General features: G+C 44.1%; 1 protein-coding gene and 1 pseudogene across 1 annotated transcript in view; one reads left to right on the top strand and one right to left on the bottom strand.

Moving 5' to 3' along the window:
• NAALADL2 (N-acetylated alpha-linked acidic dipeptidase like 2) overlaps positions 1–18,493 on the bottom strand; it is a 937,508-nt gene that overhangs the window by 593,891 nt on the left and 325,124 nt on the right. The gene's annotated exons all lie outside the window — the stretch shown is intronic.
• Positions 4,527–4,640, top strand: LOC142297914 (U6 spliceosomal RNA; annotated as a pseudogene).

Raw genomic sequence — 18,493 nt, forward strand, 5'->3', positions numbered from 1 at the left:
CCGCCCACCTCCTTCCTTCTCATAGCAGCCGGGATGCAGGTAAGGTGATGTTACTTGCTCCAGCGGTTTTACACACAGCGATGTGTGCTGCCTCTGGACCGGCATTATGGAAATGTTGGAGACTACACCGATGATACGATAACGACGCTTATGCGCTCGTTCATCGTATCAAAAAGGTTTTACACACTACAAAAATCACAAGTGACGCCGGATGTGCGTCACTTTCGATTTGACCCCACCGACATCGCACCTGCGATGTCGTAGTGTGCAAAGCCGGCCTAACGGAAGCCATGTCGCATATGCCAAGCCCCTGTTGTGCCTAAACAGTGGAAACCCTCCACAAGTGACCCCATTTCGGAAACTATACCCCTCAATGAATTTATCTAGTGAGGTGGTGAGCAACTTAAACCCACAAATGCTTCACCGAATTTTTAATATTGAGACATGAAAATTAAAAAATAAACTTTTTCCAACAAACATGTTGCTTTTGCCCGAAATTTTAATTTTCACAAGGGCAACTTTCAGAAGTGCATAAAACTGTCCATCCATGCTTTTATTAATGTTTAGAAAGCTGGAAACTGCTAGATTACACTAACCTATAAAATATTATTTTTTGTGTTAATCACGTAAAATAGGTTGTTTTTTTCGGACAATTTGTACCCTGATTCCAAATTTGCTTTTAGACTTTTTGTATCAAACAGAGATTTTGAGTAACACACATTTACATTTTTGAAAACTTTTAACAGGACTTTGTTAATACAAAATTCTATTTTTTTTTTTATTATTTTAACAAAAGAGTTCTATTTTCTTGAATATTTAGCTACAAATGCGTCCTTTTTTTAGTCCCCAACATTAGTTTGCGAGCATTTTTGGGCTCAATTTCTCTTAACTATCCTATACCGATTTCCTAATGAAACTTGTCACTGACATCTCTAAAGTTATTGGGGAAAAAAAATCTAAATGGGAGCCCAGTAAATATACAGTAGTGACAAAAAAATGTGCATTTTTAAAAAAGTCTGATTACTTCTGTCTGGTTGTTGTGATGACATTTTCCTTAATTTTTACCAGAATGTTTTTGATTATAGGTATGGTAATTTAATTAAGGAAAACTGACTGCCAATAGTTTTGAATATACTATTTATTGATCACATCCCATGGAGTAATTCATTGTTTACAGTGCTGTAACTTAGTAATTTGTTGCATAACCTCTTGCTTTAAATACTGCACCACACTGACTTTGCATTGAACTCACTAAGGTATTCAAGACATCTTGAAGGATCTGCAAACTATTCATCTTTATTGTTATGGGTACAGGCGCCAACTCGTATGATCAGTTTTGCTCAAGTAAAATATATCTTTGTACCGTGTTAGCCAGTAGAGATAAAAAAATTGTTTAAAAGAACAGAGAGTCCTCAGTGGTTGATACCTTTTAATGGCTAACTGAAAAGATGGTAATAATTGCAAGCTTTCGAGACTACTCAGGTCTCTTCATCAGGCATGGTATAACACAAAATCTGAAGAGTCACGTATTTATACACAACATTGTGTATAAATACGTGACTCTTCAGATTTTGTGTTATACCATGCCTGATGAAGAGACCTGAGTAGTCTCGAAAGCTTGCAATTATTACCATCTTTTCAGTTAGCCATTAAAAGGTATCAACCACTGAGGACTCTCTGTTCTTTTAAACAATTTTTTTATCAGTTTTGCTCAAAAATTTTACATTTATTCTGTATTAATTTTTTATTGTGTCTTGAATGTTCTGGGGTCCTGATATATATTCCCTTCATGTTTTGCTCTCCAGTATGGTTGTCATTCTATTTTGACTTTGCTAGTAACCATTTTTATTTGATTTGTTGAAACTTCTATCTGTACTTGCTCATCTTTATTATTTGTCCTAGTTAAATACCATTTAGTTTGTTGTTTAACACCACCATAATGTGCATTTTGTGTGACATCTGTACATTGCATAATTCATTATTTATTTGTGCCTCAGCATTAACTTTGGGGACTTAACAAGGATTATTATATCCATCCCCTATCCTACTGCTGCTTCCTTTTGTAGTTATTTAAATGTTTTTAACAAGTATGTTTCTGTCAGTTTTTTGGATTTTTTGTGAATAAAAACCATATTGGAGTGCACAGTTCTTTCTATGCTACCTTTTTCTCCACAACCATTTATGGACCCCCAACTTATCATTCAAATTCATCCCAACAGTGCTCTATAGGGTGTAAATCAGGTGATTGGCTTGGCCATTGCAACATGAGAGCATTTTCTTTGCTAACCATTTTTTTTACTAAATTGGATTATTGTCTTGCTGGAATTTCCAGCCCATGCCTACTTTGGTTTTACCATATGGCAGAATTAAATTCTCCAGTATTACCTTGTACATAATAGCATTCATATTTCAATCAATTATATGCAGCTGGCCAATGACAGATGCAGAAAAGCAGCCTCACACCATGACTTTGTCACCACCATGTTTCACTGTAGGTGTTTGTTACCTTACATCATTACAATTTTCAATTTGGTGGTATGTTTAGTGCTTTTCATCACTACCAAACAGATTGAACTTGGATTCATCCGATCAAAACATCTTAGACCAATCTGTCACTTTCCATTGGCTGTGTTCTTTGGGAAACTCAAGTTGGACTTTTCGTTTCTTTGTAGAGATGACAGGCATCTTGACTTGAACTCATGCAATCAAGCCTACTGCTCTTAGCCATCGGACGGCAGTTTGACAACTTTTTTTTAACCCTATCTTCTTTGCTCATTGTGTGCAACATCTGTACAACACTGTTATGGACATCAGATACAAACTTTTCTTAATAATGGGATCAACTTTGGAGCAAGATTTCCATGGTCGTTCACTTGTAGGTTTGTCATCTGTTCGATAACCTTTCTTTTCTTTCTTTTTTATGCATGACACTTGACTCTGAGAGCAATTGAATTCCATTGCTTCCTCTTTTTAACTTTTGCCTGACTTTACACTCACAATAATAAGCTTCCTGACATCTGTTGATAAATTTGGATTTCTCTTTGCCATGTTTTATAAAAAAAAACACACACTAAAATAAAATTGTCAAAATTAGACTAACCACAGCAAAATATTAAAAACGTTTGGCACAGTAATAGTTGAAAACTAGCAAACAAAAAGAGATAACACAATGTCAAACACAATTTTTAACCTTAGATCTGACAACCATTTGCTTTTGGTTTGGTAAAATCACAAGGAAAATGGCAAGGAAAATGGCATCACAACAACCAAACAGACGTAATCACACTTTAAAAAAAATGCAAAACTTTTGGTTGCTACTGTTTCTTGAGAGACATATTGCATCCCAATTTTTTTAAACATTGTAATAACTCAGTCAGAAGAGCTCTATAGTTTGGTGCTTTATGGTTGCCTGGAAGTTCACCACTACATTTTCAAATGACTCATAATTTCCCTTATTTGTGGCCCCACAAAAATTACCTTCTTGATTTTGGCCTCACTGATTTGTGGAAACTTGTGTCTGAGATACGTATACAAACCCTCACTCTCACAATCCATCATTTTAACAGTTCTTCATCAGCCCATGTTTTATGTGGAGCTATTAGAGGATGATGCAGGACATTCTTTCTTCTAGGAGTCAAACTGTTTCTTGGTAGCCGCTATTTCTCTGATGCCTCATTGGGGGACACAGAACCATGGGTGTTATGCTGCTTATCCATAGGGGGACACTAAGTAGATGCAAAGATTTTAGCTCCTCCCCTGCAGTATACACCCCCTGGCTCAGCCAGGTTACTTCAGTTTTAGCTTAGTGTCTACAGGAGGCACATCTCTGCAGACTACTGCAGCAAGAATGTTTTGCTTTTAGAGGGCAACAGTTCCTTCGGGGACCGATTTCCCAAAGCCATCAACAGGTGGGAACGCGGAGTATCGCCTCCCCGTACCCTCTCCTGCGACGCTGGATCTTGGGCTGTTACTCACTGGATAACAGGTCTCATGGCACTGATTTTCCAGAGCCCAGAGCAGATGAAAACTTCTTCAGCCCCTCTTGCAGGCTGTGAGTTGATAAAAGTTCTGCACTAAGTGTGACCAGACTGCCATCTCCACAGGAGCTGAGGTGAGATCATTCCGATTTTTCCAGAGCACAGAGCAGATGAAAACTTCCTCACTCCCTCTGGCAGGGTCTGAGTTGATATAAGTTCTGCCAGCAGGCATCAGAATCTGCACACTGGCTACCTGACAGGAAATTGGAGCAAAGGTCACACTGACTGGATGCACATGGGCTATGATTGAAGACTCCTACATAGTTTCCACCTGTGGCGGGGGGAGGGGAGAGCTCCCTGGGCTCAGTGCAGCCGCAGCTGTGGTACACTTATAGAGGTTTTTCTGTCCACCATTGTTGTGCTGGGCTGGAGGAGGCAAGGGGAGTCCCTTCCCACCATTTTTTGTTTATTATATTTTCTCATGCCTTCTTGTCAGAGCTAAGCCCCGTCCCCTCCAACACTCGATAAGCCACGCCCCCCTCACACAGGGTGCTAGCTTCAGCAGTACATATGCTCAAATGCAGAGGTACACAGAAGATTAGCATGGCCCCTGCACAGCAGGCCAAGGATGACATGGAAATTCGTGAAACATTCAACATCCTCCTTCCCACAGGAACTGTGACACAGGAGGAGGGGCTATGAGTGTTCTGGGTGAGCTATAGCCTCACTTGCATATTAGCTGTGCAGCGCATTTCTCCCTCATTACAATCAGTTTGTGGCTCATCAGCCAGGGGCTGCAGTCACATGTTTTATGCCCTGCACAACTACAGCAACAACTATAAGACGCTGAGCTATTAGGGGATGATAGCACCTCTTCCTTCTGTGAATCCGGTGCCCCTGTAGCTTAGCCCCCCGCCACCACCGCAGCAACCGCTGCCAGCCCAGAGCCTACGGCTCCCAGTCCCCCGGAATGGGCACAGTTCCCAGAACCTGGTGCTGGCTATGCAACATCGTTCTCACACCCCTCGGGGCCCCTGGACAGAACGCAGTCTGATGACACCTCTATAGAGGGTCCTTCTGATAAGAATCAGCCCTCTGCTTCACCGGTTGCAGATCAGAAAAAGGGCATGACCCCCATGGTTTTCCCTCTGGGGTACACAGATGGGGTTCCCCCACATGTTCCGCGGTCTCTGAGGAGCCAGAGGAAGGGGAATGATGTTTGTACCAGGATGATTCCTTGGTTTCAACCTCCCCGAGCGATCAAGCTGTGATGGACTTATTGCAGCAATCAACCAAAACTCTGCATGTGGAAGATCTCCCATCCACTACTACTGACCCTGCGGTCTCCTTTTAAAAGGATGAAGAAACCTCAACAAAAAAAGGGATTTTAACGCCGCCTTGGTATCCGTAAACTCATGGAGTCCCGGTTCCCCTTTGGCTTAGCTGTCTCTAAGGGCTGGGCTGATCCGGCCTCGGTGGACCGTCACCCGGCTTCCGCCTTCCTGAAGGACCACTCCTGTCTTTTTCTTGATGGATGCTCCTTCAAGGACCCGACAGACAGACAAGTGGAGCAGCTCGATCACTCTGCCTCGAGGACGCGGGTCCCTCTCCCTTTCCGTGTGGGTCGCACAGGCACCAGGACTACCAGTTTCCCTCAGACCCTCACAGATGTAACAGTTCACATTGCTGCGGCGGCAGAGTACCTCATGCAGGCCTCCCTCGGCGCTGCTACCTGCGCAGTTATTGCCGCCTCAAATACCATAGCCATCCATAAGGCCCTCTGGTTCCGATAATGGAGAGCAGACTCGGTCTCTAAGAAGCCTCTCACAGTACTCCTTTCCAGACCGATGGTTTGCCGATCATCTGGACAGGTTCTTTTTTTCTGACGCGACGGGAGGAAAAGAGTACCTCCCTCCCCCAACTCTAGCCCAGGATGTTTTTTACTAGACACGCAGGGCCCGACCTTTTCAGCCCTCCTCGAGTCCACCTCGTCCTGGCAGTCTAGACAAAGACCAAGGAGTCTCGTCCTCCTCCATCTGGGCCGCCACCTCAGACCACAAATGGGTGTGATACCTTGTGTCTTCCGGTTACCACATTGAATTCTGGACCCGATCCCCTGGTCAGTCTTTTCTCTTAACCCTCCCAAAGGCTCCAAAACACCACGAGGTCTTCTCCTCAGCAATCCACTCCCTCCAAACGGCGGGGGTGATGGTACTTGTTCCGGACGGCGAGAGGTTCAAGGCCTTCTATTTCCAACCTCTCGTGGTCCTCAAAAAAGGACGGGTAAGTTCGTCCCATCTTGGACCTCTAACACCTGAGCAAACATGTGCACGTAAGGAGATTCAGAATGGACTTCCTAGGGTCCATTATTACCTTTATGGTCGAAGGAGAATTCCTTGCCTCCCTAGCTATCAGGGATGCGTACCTGCACATACCCATCGCTCCAGCTCACCAAAAGTTCCTCCGCTTTGCGGTTCAGGACTTCTTATTTTCATTTGTGGCCCTACCCTCAGCTCTGCCACAGCACCAAGGGTCTTAACTAAGGTCATGGCAGCCGCCATGAGTGCCCTTCACGCCAGGAGAGTGGCTGTTCTGCCTTGCTTGGATGACCTCCTCATCAAGGGCTCAACCAGCGTGCAGATCTCTGTGGGCACCCTATCCCGCTTAGGGCGGCTTCTGACTCCAGTCAAATCATCCCCGGTCCCGTCAAAATCCGTCACCTCCCTGGCCATGTCCCTGGACACTCTTCGGGGCTTTATATTTTCCCCTCAAGACAAGGCGACTGCTCTACAACAAGCGATACACTGCCCTCTACGTACTCCTCTCGCTCCATATGATTCAGTATGAGAGTGCTAGGTAGGATAGCGGCGGCTATAGAGGCAGTGCTGCTCGCTTAGCCACACCACCGCCCACTGCAGCTTGCGCTTCTAGCTGCCTGGGACAAGAGCCCCCTTTTCCTTGGACGAACTTTTCACCTGACACCTTCAGTCAGGTATGCACTTTGCTGGTGGCTTCAGTCCTCTTCCATATCGAGAAGGAGTTTTTCTCCCCCAAGTGGACTGGCTACTCCTGACCACGGATGTCAGCCTCTTAGTCTGGGGAGCAGCGTACTGCTTCAGGATGTTGGACACCCCAGGAGTCTTCCCTTCCCAGAAATCATCCTGAAAATCAGTGCGATCTTCTCGCGCTCGGGTCATTCCCCCCTTCTGCTAGAAGGTCGTTTGATTCGGGTCCAATTGGACAATGCAACAGCTGTGGCGTAGGTCAATTGGCAGGGAGGTACCAGCAGCAAGACAGCTTTTCTCGAGGTCCTCAGGATCCTCACCTGGGCCGAATCGATGGGGGTCTGTGTTTTCAGCGTTACACATACCGGGAGTAGAGAATTGGGTGGCGGACCTTATAAGTCGCCAACGACTGGCTGCCGGAGAGTGGTTTTCTCCACCCAGGAGTGTTCCCACACATCTGCACTCACTGGAGTACACCAAACATGGATCTAATGGCCTCAAGGTTGAACGCAAAGGTACCCGCGTTCTTAGCCAGGTTACGTGATTCACAGTCCATTGGCACGGATGCTCTAGTCTCCTGAAGTCGTTTCAGTCTGCCTTACATGTTTTTCGCCTCTGCCCCTGCTGTCGCGAGTAATCAGGAAGATCAAGGCAGAAGGAATCCCGGTAATTCTAATAGCACCGGACTAGCCCAGGTGCGCCTGGTATGCTGAATTAGTACAATTGCTCATGGAGCCTCGTAAGCATCCCAGACCTGCTGACCCAAGGGCCCATTTCCCATCAGAACTCCAGAGCCCTGAAGCTGACGGCCTGGCCGTTGAGACCTGGACTTTAACAAGAGTTAGATTCTCTCCTGCGGTCATCTCTACCATGTACAGTGCCCGAAAGCCGGCCTTCATCTCGTTTTTACCACCGTACGTGAAAAACTTTCCTTTCCCAGTGCAGGGAATCTAATGTCCAACCTATGCCTCTGGCAATCCCCAGAATTCTTGATTATTTTTTTTTGGCAGTCAGGTTGCAAAAGGGGTTGGCCCTCAGCTCCCTTAAGGGGCAGGTTTCATCTCTCTCGATATTCTATCAATACCGCCTAGCTTGCAATCCGCAAGTCAAGACTGTCCTCCAAGGGTGTTTCCCTTCTAGTTTCCCTGTATAAACGGTCGCTGGACCCATGGGACCTCAATCTAGCTTTGGACGGTATCCAGAGTTCCCCTTTTGAACCTCTTAAGGAATCTTATCTTGCTCTTCTCTCCTGGAAGGTAACATTCTTAGTGGCGATTACGTCCATCAGACAAGTTTCAGAACTGGCAGCACTCTCTTGCCGTGAACCCTTTCTGATCTTTCATCAGGACAAGGTGGTTCAACGCCCCCTTCCGGATTTTTTTCCGAAGGTTACTTCCCCGTTTCATATGACAAGGACATTGTTCTGCCTTCCTTTTGTCCACACCCAGTCCTTGGGGTGGAAAGGGTTCTATATTCGCTAGACCTTGTGAGGGCTCTCAGATATTACGTACCTAGGACAGCCCCTTTAGGAACATAGACTCATTGTTCGTCATTCTTGAAAGGCCTAAGAAAGGAGAGGCAGCTTCATAGGCAACGCTGGCTCGCTGGATTCGCTCTGCGATCCAGGAGGTCTACCGCTTGCAACTCAAGCCCATTCCTAGTGGGCTGCGGACTCATTAAACGCCGCGAACAGTTGGCGCCTCTTGGGCCATTAGGTATCAGGCTTCAGTGGAACAGAGGTGTAGGGCTGCGACCTGGTCTTGCCTACATACTGTTTCAGAGCATTACTGAGTCCATACCCAGGCTTCGGCTGAGGCGAACCTAGGTAGGAAAATTCTGCAAACGATAGGGGAGTACCTATCTCAGTAGGCGCTCCTGGCTATCTGGGACTGGTTCCTAGTCCTTGGGTTGCGTTGTTTATTGTTTACCCACCCATGGACTGCTTTAGGACGTCCCATGGCCCTGTGTCCCCCAATGAGGCGTCAGAGAAAAACAGATTTTTGTGTACTCACCGTAAAATCGTTTTCTATTAGCCATCATTGGGGGACACAGCACCCTCCCTTTTGCCCTGTTGGGCCTTAGTTTTTTTTCTGTCTAAGTACTTTTTTGTTATGAGTATTCACTCACGTTTTTTGTTACTTGTTCTCCTACTGCTTGTGTACTAAAACTGAAGTAGCCTGGCTGAGCCAGGGGGTGTATACTGCAGGGGAGGAGCTAACATCTTTGCATCTACTTAGTGTCCTCCTATGGATAAGCAGCATAACACCCATGGTCCTGTGTCCCCCAATGATGGCTAAGAGAAAACGAATTTACGGTGAGTACACAAAAATCTGTTTTTTTTAGTGAAATGGTTTTTCACACACAAAACAACAAAACTTTAAGTAGCCAGTCTATTCCCTTCAGATTACCATAGCTATTTCACTCTTAGTTTTCATAACAGAAGATGGATATTTTAGAAGATGGATATTTTTATATATTTCTTTCAGGTTTGCTGCATAAGCAAAAAGAACAGATGTATTTTTGTGGTCATTATGAAGAAATGACTCTTTAAACTGTTTAATAGTCTATAAACAGTTTCCTTCCTTGAGATTTGTGCTCTTGTCCCATTGCATCTAGCTGAGAGTTTGTATCATTGCAGCAAACTAGGTCCCCTTCCATTGAACATACGTGTTCAGCTGCTTATGGTGGAAAGATTGTATTTTGGTCCCTTTCACCAGCAAGTGCCAACCCTTGAGCCTCGAGGCCAAAAGCTCTACTTAACTTTTTAATAGATTTAGAACCCAAACTAAATAATTTAGATTAACCTGGGTTAGTCTGTGAGGCTCAACAGACTCATGGCCTAGAAAATCAGGATCCTCTCGATCAGCTTCTTCTTCAACCAAATCAGCATCTAAATCTTCCTCTGGATCCAAGTTCTAACATGTTTGGTAGAGTGGACAATGGCAGCTCTGAGGTATATGAGGCTGGTCTAATTGCAGAAGAAATGTTTAAATTCCTTCTTTTCCTTGATATTTCAGAAATCTTTGTCATACATCAATAGCAATCTATGCAATGGTCTCTTGGCTTCCTCCATACCACTGGAAAAGCAAATGCTATGTGCTGTGGTTTACTATTGAGCCAACCAGTTGGAAGTTTAACACAAGATTAGCAATAGAGATGAGCGAACCGGTCCCGGTTCGGCTCGAGGTCGGTTCGCCGAACGGGGGTCCCGTTCGAGTTCGGTTCGTCGAACGTTCGACGAACCAAACTCGAACGTATAGGCTATAATGGGAGGCAATCACAAACACATAAAAATGCATTATAAATGTACACAAACAGTTAATAAACATTGCCATAACACTTACCGGTCCTCGCGATCCCTTCTGCACTCTGTCTCCTGCCGCTATTCCATCCGATGATCGCTGAATCCTCCCGGTGACCTGCACTGCCAGCAGAGATGCAGGACCTATCGTGACGTCAAAATAGCCATGTGACCAGTCATGTGGCTATTATCTCATTGGCTACAGATTGGTCACATGACTATGACACGTCATGTAGGACCTGCGAGTGCATCTCTCTGGTACACGGTGCACATATGTGTATCGCCGTGTACCAGCGACATGCTCTAGCACACGGTCGACTCCCCATTCCGTTAGGGACCGGCTGACACAGCCGGTCATTAACGGAGATCACCGTTGCCATAGCAACGCTAACCGCGGCTCCGAGAGCACCGTTGCTATGGTAACGCGTCTGTCAGCGTTACCGCTGTTACCGCTGACAGCCAGCACTGATCACTCACGGAGTGAAGGCTGCACGCTGCTTCCCGATTGTAGTGAGGATTGTACTGAGGATGAGGTTCCCCAGCCCATGATGGGCTGGTGCACCTCATCCTCACTACAATCATCACTACTACTACACTAGTGAGGATTGTAGTGAGGATGAGATGCCTCAGCCCATGATGGGCTGGGGAACTTCATCCTCACTACAATCATCACTACTACTACACTAGAAAGAAAGAAGACAGAAGAGCAGGATCGTGGAGGGCTGACAGGGGGTAATAAAGATGGAGTCTCTAATGTGTCTGTGTATGTATTTCTATTAAAGTATTTTTTCTAAGTGTGGTGTTTTTTTTAACCCCTTATTGGAGATTCTTATTGGCCGGGTCAAACGTGCCTGACATTAAGAATCTCTGGCTTAATACTGGCTAGTAAAACAAAGCCAGTATTAACTCATGATTACCCAACAAGCCACCCAGCTCCAGGGCTGTTGGAAGAGTTGGATACAGCACCAGATGATGGCGCTTCTATGAGAGCGCCATTTTCTGGGACGGCTGCGGACTGAAATCCGCAGCAGAGGCGCCCAGAAACCTCGGGCTAACCTGTGCTGCGGATTCCAATCCCCAGCTGCCTAGTTGTACCCGGCTGGACACAAAAATGGGGCAAAGCCCACGTCATTTGTTTTTTAATTATTTCATGAAATAAGTGAAATAATTAAAAAAAACGGGCTTCCCTATATTTTTGGTTCCCAGCCGGGTACAAATAGGCAACTGGGAGTTGGAGGCAGCCCGTGGCTGCCTGCTGTACCTGGCTACCATACAAAAATATGGCGAAGCCCACGTCATTTTTTTGGTGGGCAAAACAATTCTGCATACAGTCCTGGATGGAGTATGCTGAGCCTTGTAGTTCTGCAGCTGCTGTCTGCTCTTCTCCATACAGATAGACAGCAGCTGCAGAACTACAAGGCTCAGCATACTCCATCCAGGACTGTATGCAGAAGTTTTTTGCCCCCTGAAAAAATTATGTGGGCTTCGCCATATTTTTGTATGCTAGCCAGGTACAGCAGGCAGGTACGGCTGCCCCCAACCCCCAGTTGCCTATTTGTAACCGGCTGGGAACTAAAAATAAAGGGAAGCCCTTTTTTTATTATTTCATGAATTTCATGAAATAATTAGAAAACAAATGACGTAGGCTTCGCCCCATTTTTGTGTCCAGCCAGGTACAACTAGGCAGCTGGGGATTGGAATCCGCAGCACAGGTTGGCCTGAGCTTTCTGGGCCCCACTGCTGCGAATTGCAGTCTGCAGCCGCCTCAGAAAATGGCATTTTCATAGAAGCGCCATATTCTGGCGCTGTATCCAACTCTTCCAGCACCTGCCTGCTATACCTGGCTAGCATACAAAAATATGGCGAAGCTCACGTCCTTTTTTTGTAGTTTTTTGGCAAAAAAAATAAAAAATGCTTTTCTGGATTTTCCATTGCCAGTGAAGGTAACACCAAGCAGTGGGGGTTAGCAGCCAGTAGCTGCTTGGATTACCCTTAGCTAGCAATACAAAAAATGCAGCGGGAGCCCATATATATTTTTTTTAATTATTTATTTAAATAACTAAAAATAAAATGGGCTTCCCTGTATTTTGATTGCTGGACATCACAGTGCTGTAAAAATAAATCTTTAAAAAAATGACGTAGCGCTCCGCGGTATTTTTGATTCTCAGCGCAGATAAAGCAGACAGCTATGGGTTGCCACCCCCATCTGCCTGCCGTTACCTTGGTTGGCAATCAAAATACAGGGAAGCCCATTAATTTCTTCTATTTAAAAAATAGTTAAAAAAAAAATGACGTTGGGTCCCCCCATTTTTGATAGCCAGCTAGGGTAAAGCAGACGGCTGTAGCCTGAAAACCACAGCTGGCAGCTTTACCGTGGTTGGGGATCCAATGTGGAGGTCCCCTCAGGCTCTTTTTTATAATTATTTTATAAATATTAATAATTACACAATAAAAGTAGGGTCCCCCCCAAATTGGATCACCAGCCAAGGTAAAGCGGACAGCTGTGGTCTGGTATTCTCAGGGTGGGAAGGTCCATAGTTATTGGGCCTTCACAGCCTAAAAATAGCAGGCCGCAGGCACCCCAGACGTGGCGCATACACTAGATGCGCCAATCCTGGCGCTTCACCCCAGCTCATCCCGTGCCCTGGTGCAGTGGCAAACGGGGTAATAAATCGGGTTGATACTAGCTGTAAAGTCACCTGAGATTAAGCCCAGCAGTTTGTGATGTCATGGCGTCTATTATATACCCAACATCATAAACTGTCAGTACTAACAAAAAAAAAAAAAAAATCGACAAAAGAAATTTATTTGAAAAAACAGTCCCCAAAACATTTCCTCTTTCACCAATTTATTGTAAGAAAAAAAATAAAGGGGTCCCACGACGACTCTGGACCGTCTAGAATATGGGGGGTGAGACACTCAGGGAACGTATCCCCCATTTTCTAGGAGTACGGACTCTTCATGTGAGGAGTGTGGATGCAATGAATCTGCATTCACTCTTCTCGGGTCTACAGCAGCAGAGTCCATGTCGTAATGGTTGCTACCAAAGCTGCAATGCCCTGCTCATGAGGTAAGGGAATGCCTAATCCGGAGAACTACTGTAGAGGAAGCTCTGCTCACTGGTATATAGGTGCTCAGAGGTAATAATAGATAAAATTAGTGAGTAACCTCGGCACTCTAAATCTCCCAGACTAAGTCAGTAAGTCACAACGGATAGTAATGCAAAATCACTCTTTATTGGTCCGTATTAAGAAAAAAAAAATGTTTCATAAGCATATATGTTTTTGTCCAAAACAAGTTACAAATGACGTTTCGGCCTGAGCCTTCGTCAGATTGGACTTATCTGCATGTAATCATGAAAAATGACAATAATCAGTATCACATAAGAGTGAGAGAACAATAACATAAACTCGAACAATGTAGAGGTACAATTGGGATGCAGAGAAAAAGTGGCGAAAAAGTGGCGAAAAAGTGGAGAAAAAATGGAGAAAAAAATGGAGAAAAAGTGGAGAAAAAGTGGCGAAAAAGTGGAGAAAAAATGGAGAAAAAAATGGAGAAAAAGTGGAGAAAAAGTGGAGAAAAAAGTGGAGAAAAAGTGGAGAAAAAGTGGAGAGAAAAAGTGGAGAGAAAAAGTGGAGAGAAAAAGTGGAGAAAAAGTGGAGAAAAAGTGGAGAAAAAAATGGAGAAAAAGTGGAGAAAAAGTGGAGAAAAAAATGGAGAAAAAGTGGAGAAAAAGTGGAGAAAAAGTGGAGAAAAAATGGAGAAAAAGTGGAGAAAAAATGGAGAAAAAAATGGGGAAAAAGTGGAGAAAAAGTGGAGAAAAAGTGGAGAAAAAAATGGAAAAAAAGTGGAGAAAAAGTGGAGAAAAAATGGAGAAAAAGTGGAGAAAAAGTGGAGAAAAAGTAGAGAAAAAATGGAGAAAAAAAATGGAGAAAAAGTGGAGAAAAAGTGGAGAAAAAGTGGAGAAAAAAGTGGAGAAAAAGTGGAGAAAAAGTGGAGAGAAAAAGTGGAGAAAAAGTGGAGAAAAAGTGGAGAAAAAGTGGAGAAAAAGTGGAGAAAAAAATGGAGAAAAAGTGGAGAAAAAATGGAGAAAAAGTGGAGAAAAAAATGGAGAAAAAGTGGGGAAAAAGTGGAGAAAAAGTGGAGAAAAAGTGGAGAGAAAAAGTAGAGAGAAAAAGTGGAGAAAGAGTGGAGAAAAAGTGGAGAAAAAGTGGAGAAAAAAGTGGAGAAAAAGTGGAGAGAAAAAGGGGAGAAAAAGTGTAGAAAAAGTGGAGAAAAAGTGGAGAAAAAGTGGAGAAAAAAATGGAGAAAAAGTGGAGAAAAAATGGAGAAAAAGTGGAGGAAAAAATGGAGAAAAAGTGGAGAAAAAGTGGAGAAAAAATGGAGAAAAAAATGGAGAAAAAAATGGAGAAAAAGTGGAGAAAAAGTGGAGAAAAAGTGGAGAAAAAAATGGAGAAAAAGTGGAGAAAAAATGGAGAAAAAGTGGAGAAAAAATGGAGAAAAAGTGGAGAAAAAATGGAGAAAAAGTGGAGAAAAAAATGGAGAAAAAGTAGAGAAAAAGTGGCGAAAAAGTGGCGAAAAAGTGGAGAAAAAATGGAGGAAAAAAATGGAGAAAAAGTGGAGAAAAAGTGGAGAAAAAAGTGGAGAAAAAGTGGAGAAAAAGTGGAGAAAAAAGTGGAGAAAAAGTGGAGAAAAAAATGGAGAAAAAGTGGAGAAAAAATGGAGAAAAAGTGGAGAAAAAAATGGAGAAAAAGTGGAGAAAAAGTGGAGAAAAAGTGGAGAATAAGTGGAGAAAAAATGGAGAAAAAGTGGAGAAAAAATAGAGAAAAAGTAGAGACAAAAATGGAGAAAAAGTGGAGAAAAAGTGGAGAAAAAGTGGAGAAAAAATGGAGAAAAAAATGGAGAAGTGGAGAAAAAGTGGAGAGAAAAAGTGGAGAAAAAGTGGAGAAAAAGTGGAGAAAAAGTGGAGAAAAAAATGGAGAAAAAGTGGAGAAAAAATGGAGAAAAAGTGGAGAAAAAATGGAGAAAAAGTGGAGAAAAAGTGGAGAAAAAGTGGAGAAAAAGTGGAGAAAAAAATGGAGAAAAAGTGGAGAAAAAATGGAGAAAAAGTGGAGAAAAAAATGGAGAAAAAGTGGAGAAAAAGTGGAGAAAAAGTGGAGAAAAAATGGAGAAAAAAATGGAGAAAAAGTGGAGAAAAAGTGGAGAAAAAGTGGAGCACCCTTTGGTGCCTTTCATGTGGCACTAAGGGGTGCTTAGCTTTGTATTTAGCCAAAAAAATGAAAAAAAAATGACGTAGGGTTCCCCCTAGTTTTGTAGCCAGCTAGGATAAAGCAGACGGCTGCACCCTGCAGACCACAGCTGGCAACTTCACCTTGGCTGGTAATCCAAAACTGAGGGCACCCCACGCTGTTATTTTAAATTAAATAAATAATTTAAAAAAAAAAAACACGTAGGGGTCCCCCAAAATTGGATCACCAGCCAAGGTAAAGCAGACAGCTGGGGCCTGATATTCTCAGACTAGGGAGGTCCATGGTTATTGGACTCTCCCCAGCCTAAAAATAGCAGGCCGCAGCCGCCCCAGAAGTGGCGCATCCATTAAATGCGCCAATCCTGTTGCTTCGCCCCAGCTCATCCCGCGCCCTGGTGCGGTGGCAAATGGGGTAATATATGGGGTTAATACCAGATGTGTAATGTCACCTGGCATCAAGCCCTGGGGTTGGTGAGGTCAGGCGTCTATCAGATACCCGACATCACCAACCCAGTCAGTAATAAAAAAAAATAGACGACAAACACATTTTTATTTGAAGAAACACTCCCCAAAACATTCCCTCTTTAACCAATTTATTAGAATGAAAAACAAATCCAGGTGTGGTGTAATCCAAGGGGTTGCCATGACGATCCACACTGTCCCAGTCAATGAAGAGCAGGATGTTCCCCATTGGCTGGGAGAGCAATGCAGTGACCTGAGCTAACATCAATGGGTCAGCCCAGGTCACTGCAGGGGATGACAAGTGCTGCTGTCAGCGAGGTACATTACCTGCGCTGATCTCCAGCACACTGACAGCCCCTGTCACTGAGTTCAATGACCGGCGCCTTCACACCAAGTATCGCGAGAGGTCCGTGACGTCACCGCTAGTCAGTCTCGGGTCGGAAGCGAGAGGTGATGTGACAAGCGGCGGCCATGGAGGACAGTGACAGCGCTGAGGTCGGGATGGCGGGACTTCATCACCGCAGGTAAGCCGAGCGGGACCATGTGTGTGTGTGTGTGTGTATATGTGTACATGCCGCGGGCAGGAGGGGGCGGAGCGAGCTGAGCGGGGAAATGTGGGCTTCCTGCACGTAACTAAGATAAACATCGGGTTACTAACCAAAGCGCTTTTCTTGGATACCCGATGTTTATCTTGGTTACCAGCTTCTGGCAGGCTGCCAGCGATGGCTCCTGCACACTGTAGCTGTAAAAAGCCCTGCTTTTTGCTGCTAGAACCGTTCTCGAACGTATCTAGAACTATCGAGCTTTTGCAAAAAGCTCGAGTTCTAGTTCGATCTCGAACAGCCCCCAAAATCACTCGAGCCTAGAACTGGAGAACCACGAACCGCGAACCGCGCTCAACTCTAATTAGCAACAAATATGGGGGCCCAAAGTTTGCCTTGATCTCCAATTTGCACTGAAAAGGTAGAAAACTAAATTATGGAAAATTCTTTCCGAATAGGAAAATTTTGGTTGCAGATTCAGAATAGCAACACAAAAAATGATTTTTCACTGAAAAATCTGATTGGCAGCTTTTTTTTTTTTTTTTTTTTTTTTGATGGATGAGATGACCTTTTCAGGGATACCATATTTATTTATGTTTGAAGTTCTTATTACGTTTTATTCCCCTTTTTTTCCATGTGTTTGATGAAAAATCTAATTTTTGCCCCTTTTTTGCGGTGTTCACTAAAGGGGTTAAAATAATGTGATTGATTTATAGATCAAGTTGTTCTGGATGCATTAATACCAAATATGTGTACTGTTTTATTTTTGTTTGTTGTTACATACAGTGCCTACAAGTAGTATTCAACCCCCTGCAGATTTAGCAGGTTTACACATTCGGAATTAACTTGGCATTGTGACATTTGGACTGTAGATCAGCCTGGAAGTGTGAAATGCACTGCAGCAAAAAAGAATGTTATTTCTTTTTTTATTTTTTTTTTAAATTGTGAAAAGTTTATTCAGAGGGTCATTTATTATTCAACCCCTCAAACCACAAGAATTCTGTTTGGTTCCCCCAAAGTATTAAGAAGTATTTCAGGCACAAAGAAAAATGAGCTTCACATGTTTGGATTAATTATCTCTTTTTCCAGCCTTTTCTGACTAATTATAACCCTCCGCCAAACTTGTGAGCAGCACTCATACTTGGTCAAAATGGGAAAGACAAAGGAGCATTCCAAGGCCATCAGAGACAAGATCGTGGAGGGTCACAAGGCTGGCAAGGGGTACAAAACCCTTTCCAAGGAGTTGGGCCTACCTGTCTCCACTGTTGGGAGCATCATCCGGAAGTGGAAGGCTTATGGAACTACTGTAAGCCTTCCACGGCCTGGACAGCCTTTGAAAGTTTCCACCCGTGCCGAGGCCAGGCTTGTCCGAAGAGTCAAGGCTAACCCAAGGACAACAAGGAAGGAGCTCCGGGAAGATCTCATGGCAGTTGGGACATTGGTTTAAGTCAATACCATAAGTAACGTACTCCACCGCAATGGTCTCTGTTCCAGACGAGCCCGTAAGGTACCTTTACTTTCAAAGCGTCATGTCAAGGCTCGTCTACAGTTTGCTCATGATCACTTGGAGGACTCTGAGACAGACTGGTTCAAGGTTCTCTGGTCTGATGAGACCAAGATCGAGATCTTTGGTGCCAACCACACACGTGACGTTTGGAGACTGGATGGCACTGCATACGAACCTCCGCTCCTGCATCAAGGATCTTAAGATGGGTCGTCATTTCATCTTCCAACAAGACAACGACCCAAAGCACACAGCCAAGAAAACCAAGGCCTGGTTCAAGAGGGAAAAAATCAAGGTGTTGCAGTGGCCTAGTCAGTCTCCTGACCTTAACCCAATTGAAAACTTGTGGAAGGAGCTCAAGATTAAAGTCCACATGAGACACCCAAAGAACCTAGATAACTTGGAGAAGATCTGCATGGAGGAGTGGGCCAAGATAACTCCAGAGACCTGTGCT

Source organism: Anomaloglossus baeobatrachus, chromosome 3 (genome assembly GCF_048569485.1).
Source record: "Anomaloglossus baeobatrachus isolate aAnoBae1 chromosome 3, aAnoBae1.hap1, whole genome shotgun sequence".
NCBI classification, from domain to species: Eukaryota; Metazoa; Chordata; class Amphibia; order Anura; family Aromobatidae; genus Anomaloglossus; species Anomaloglossus baeobatrachus.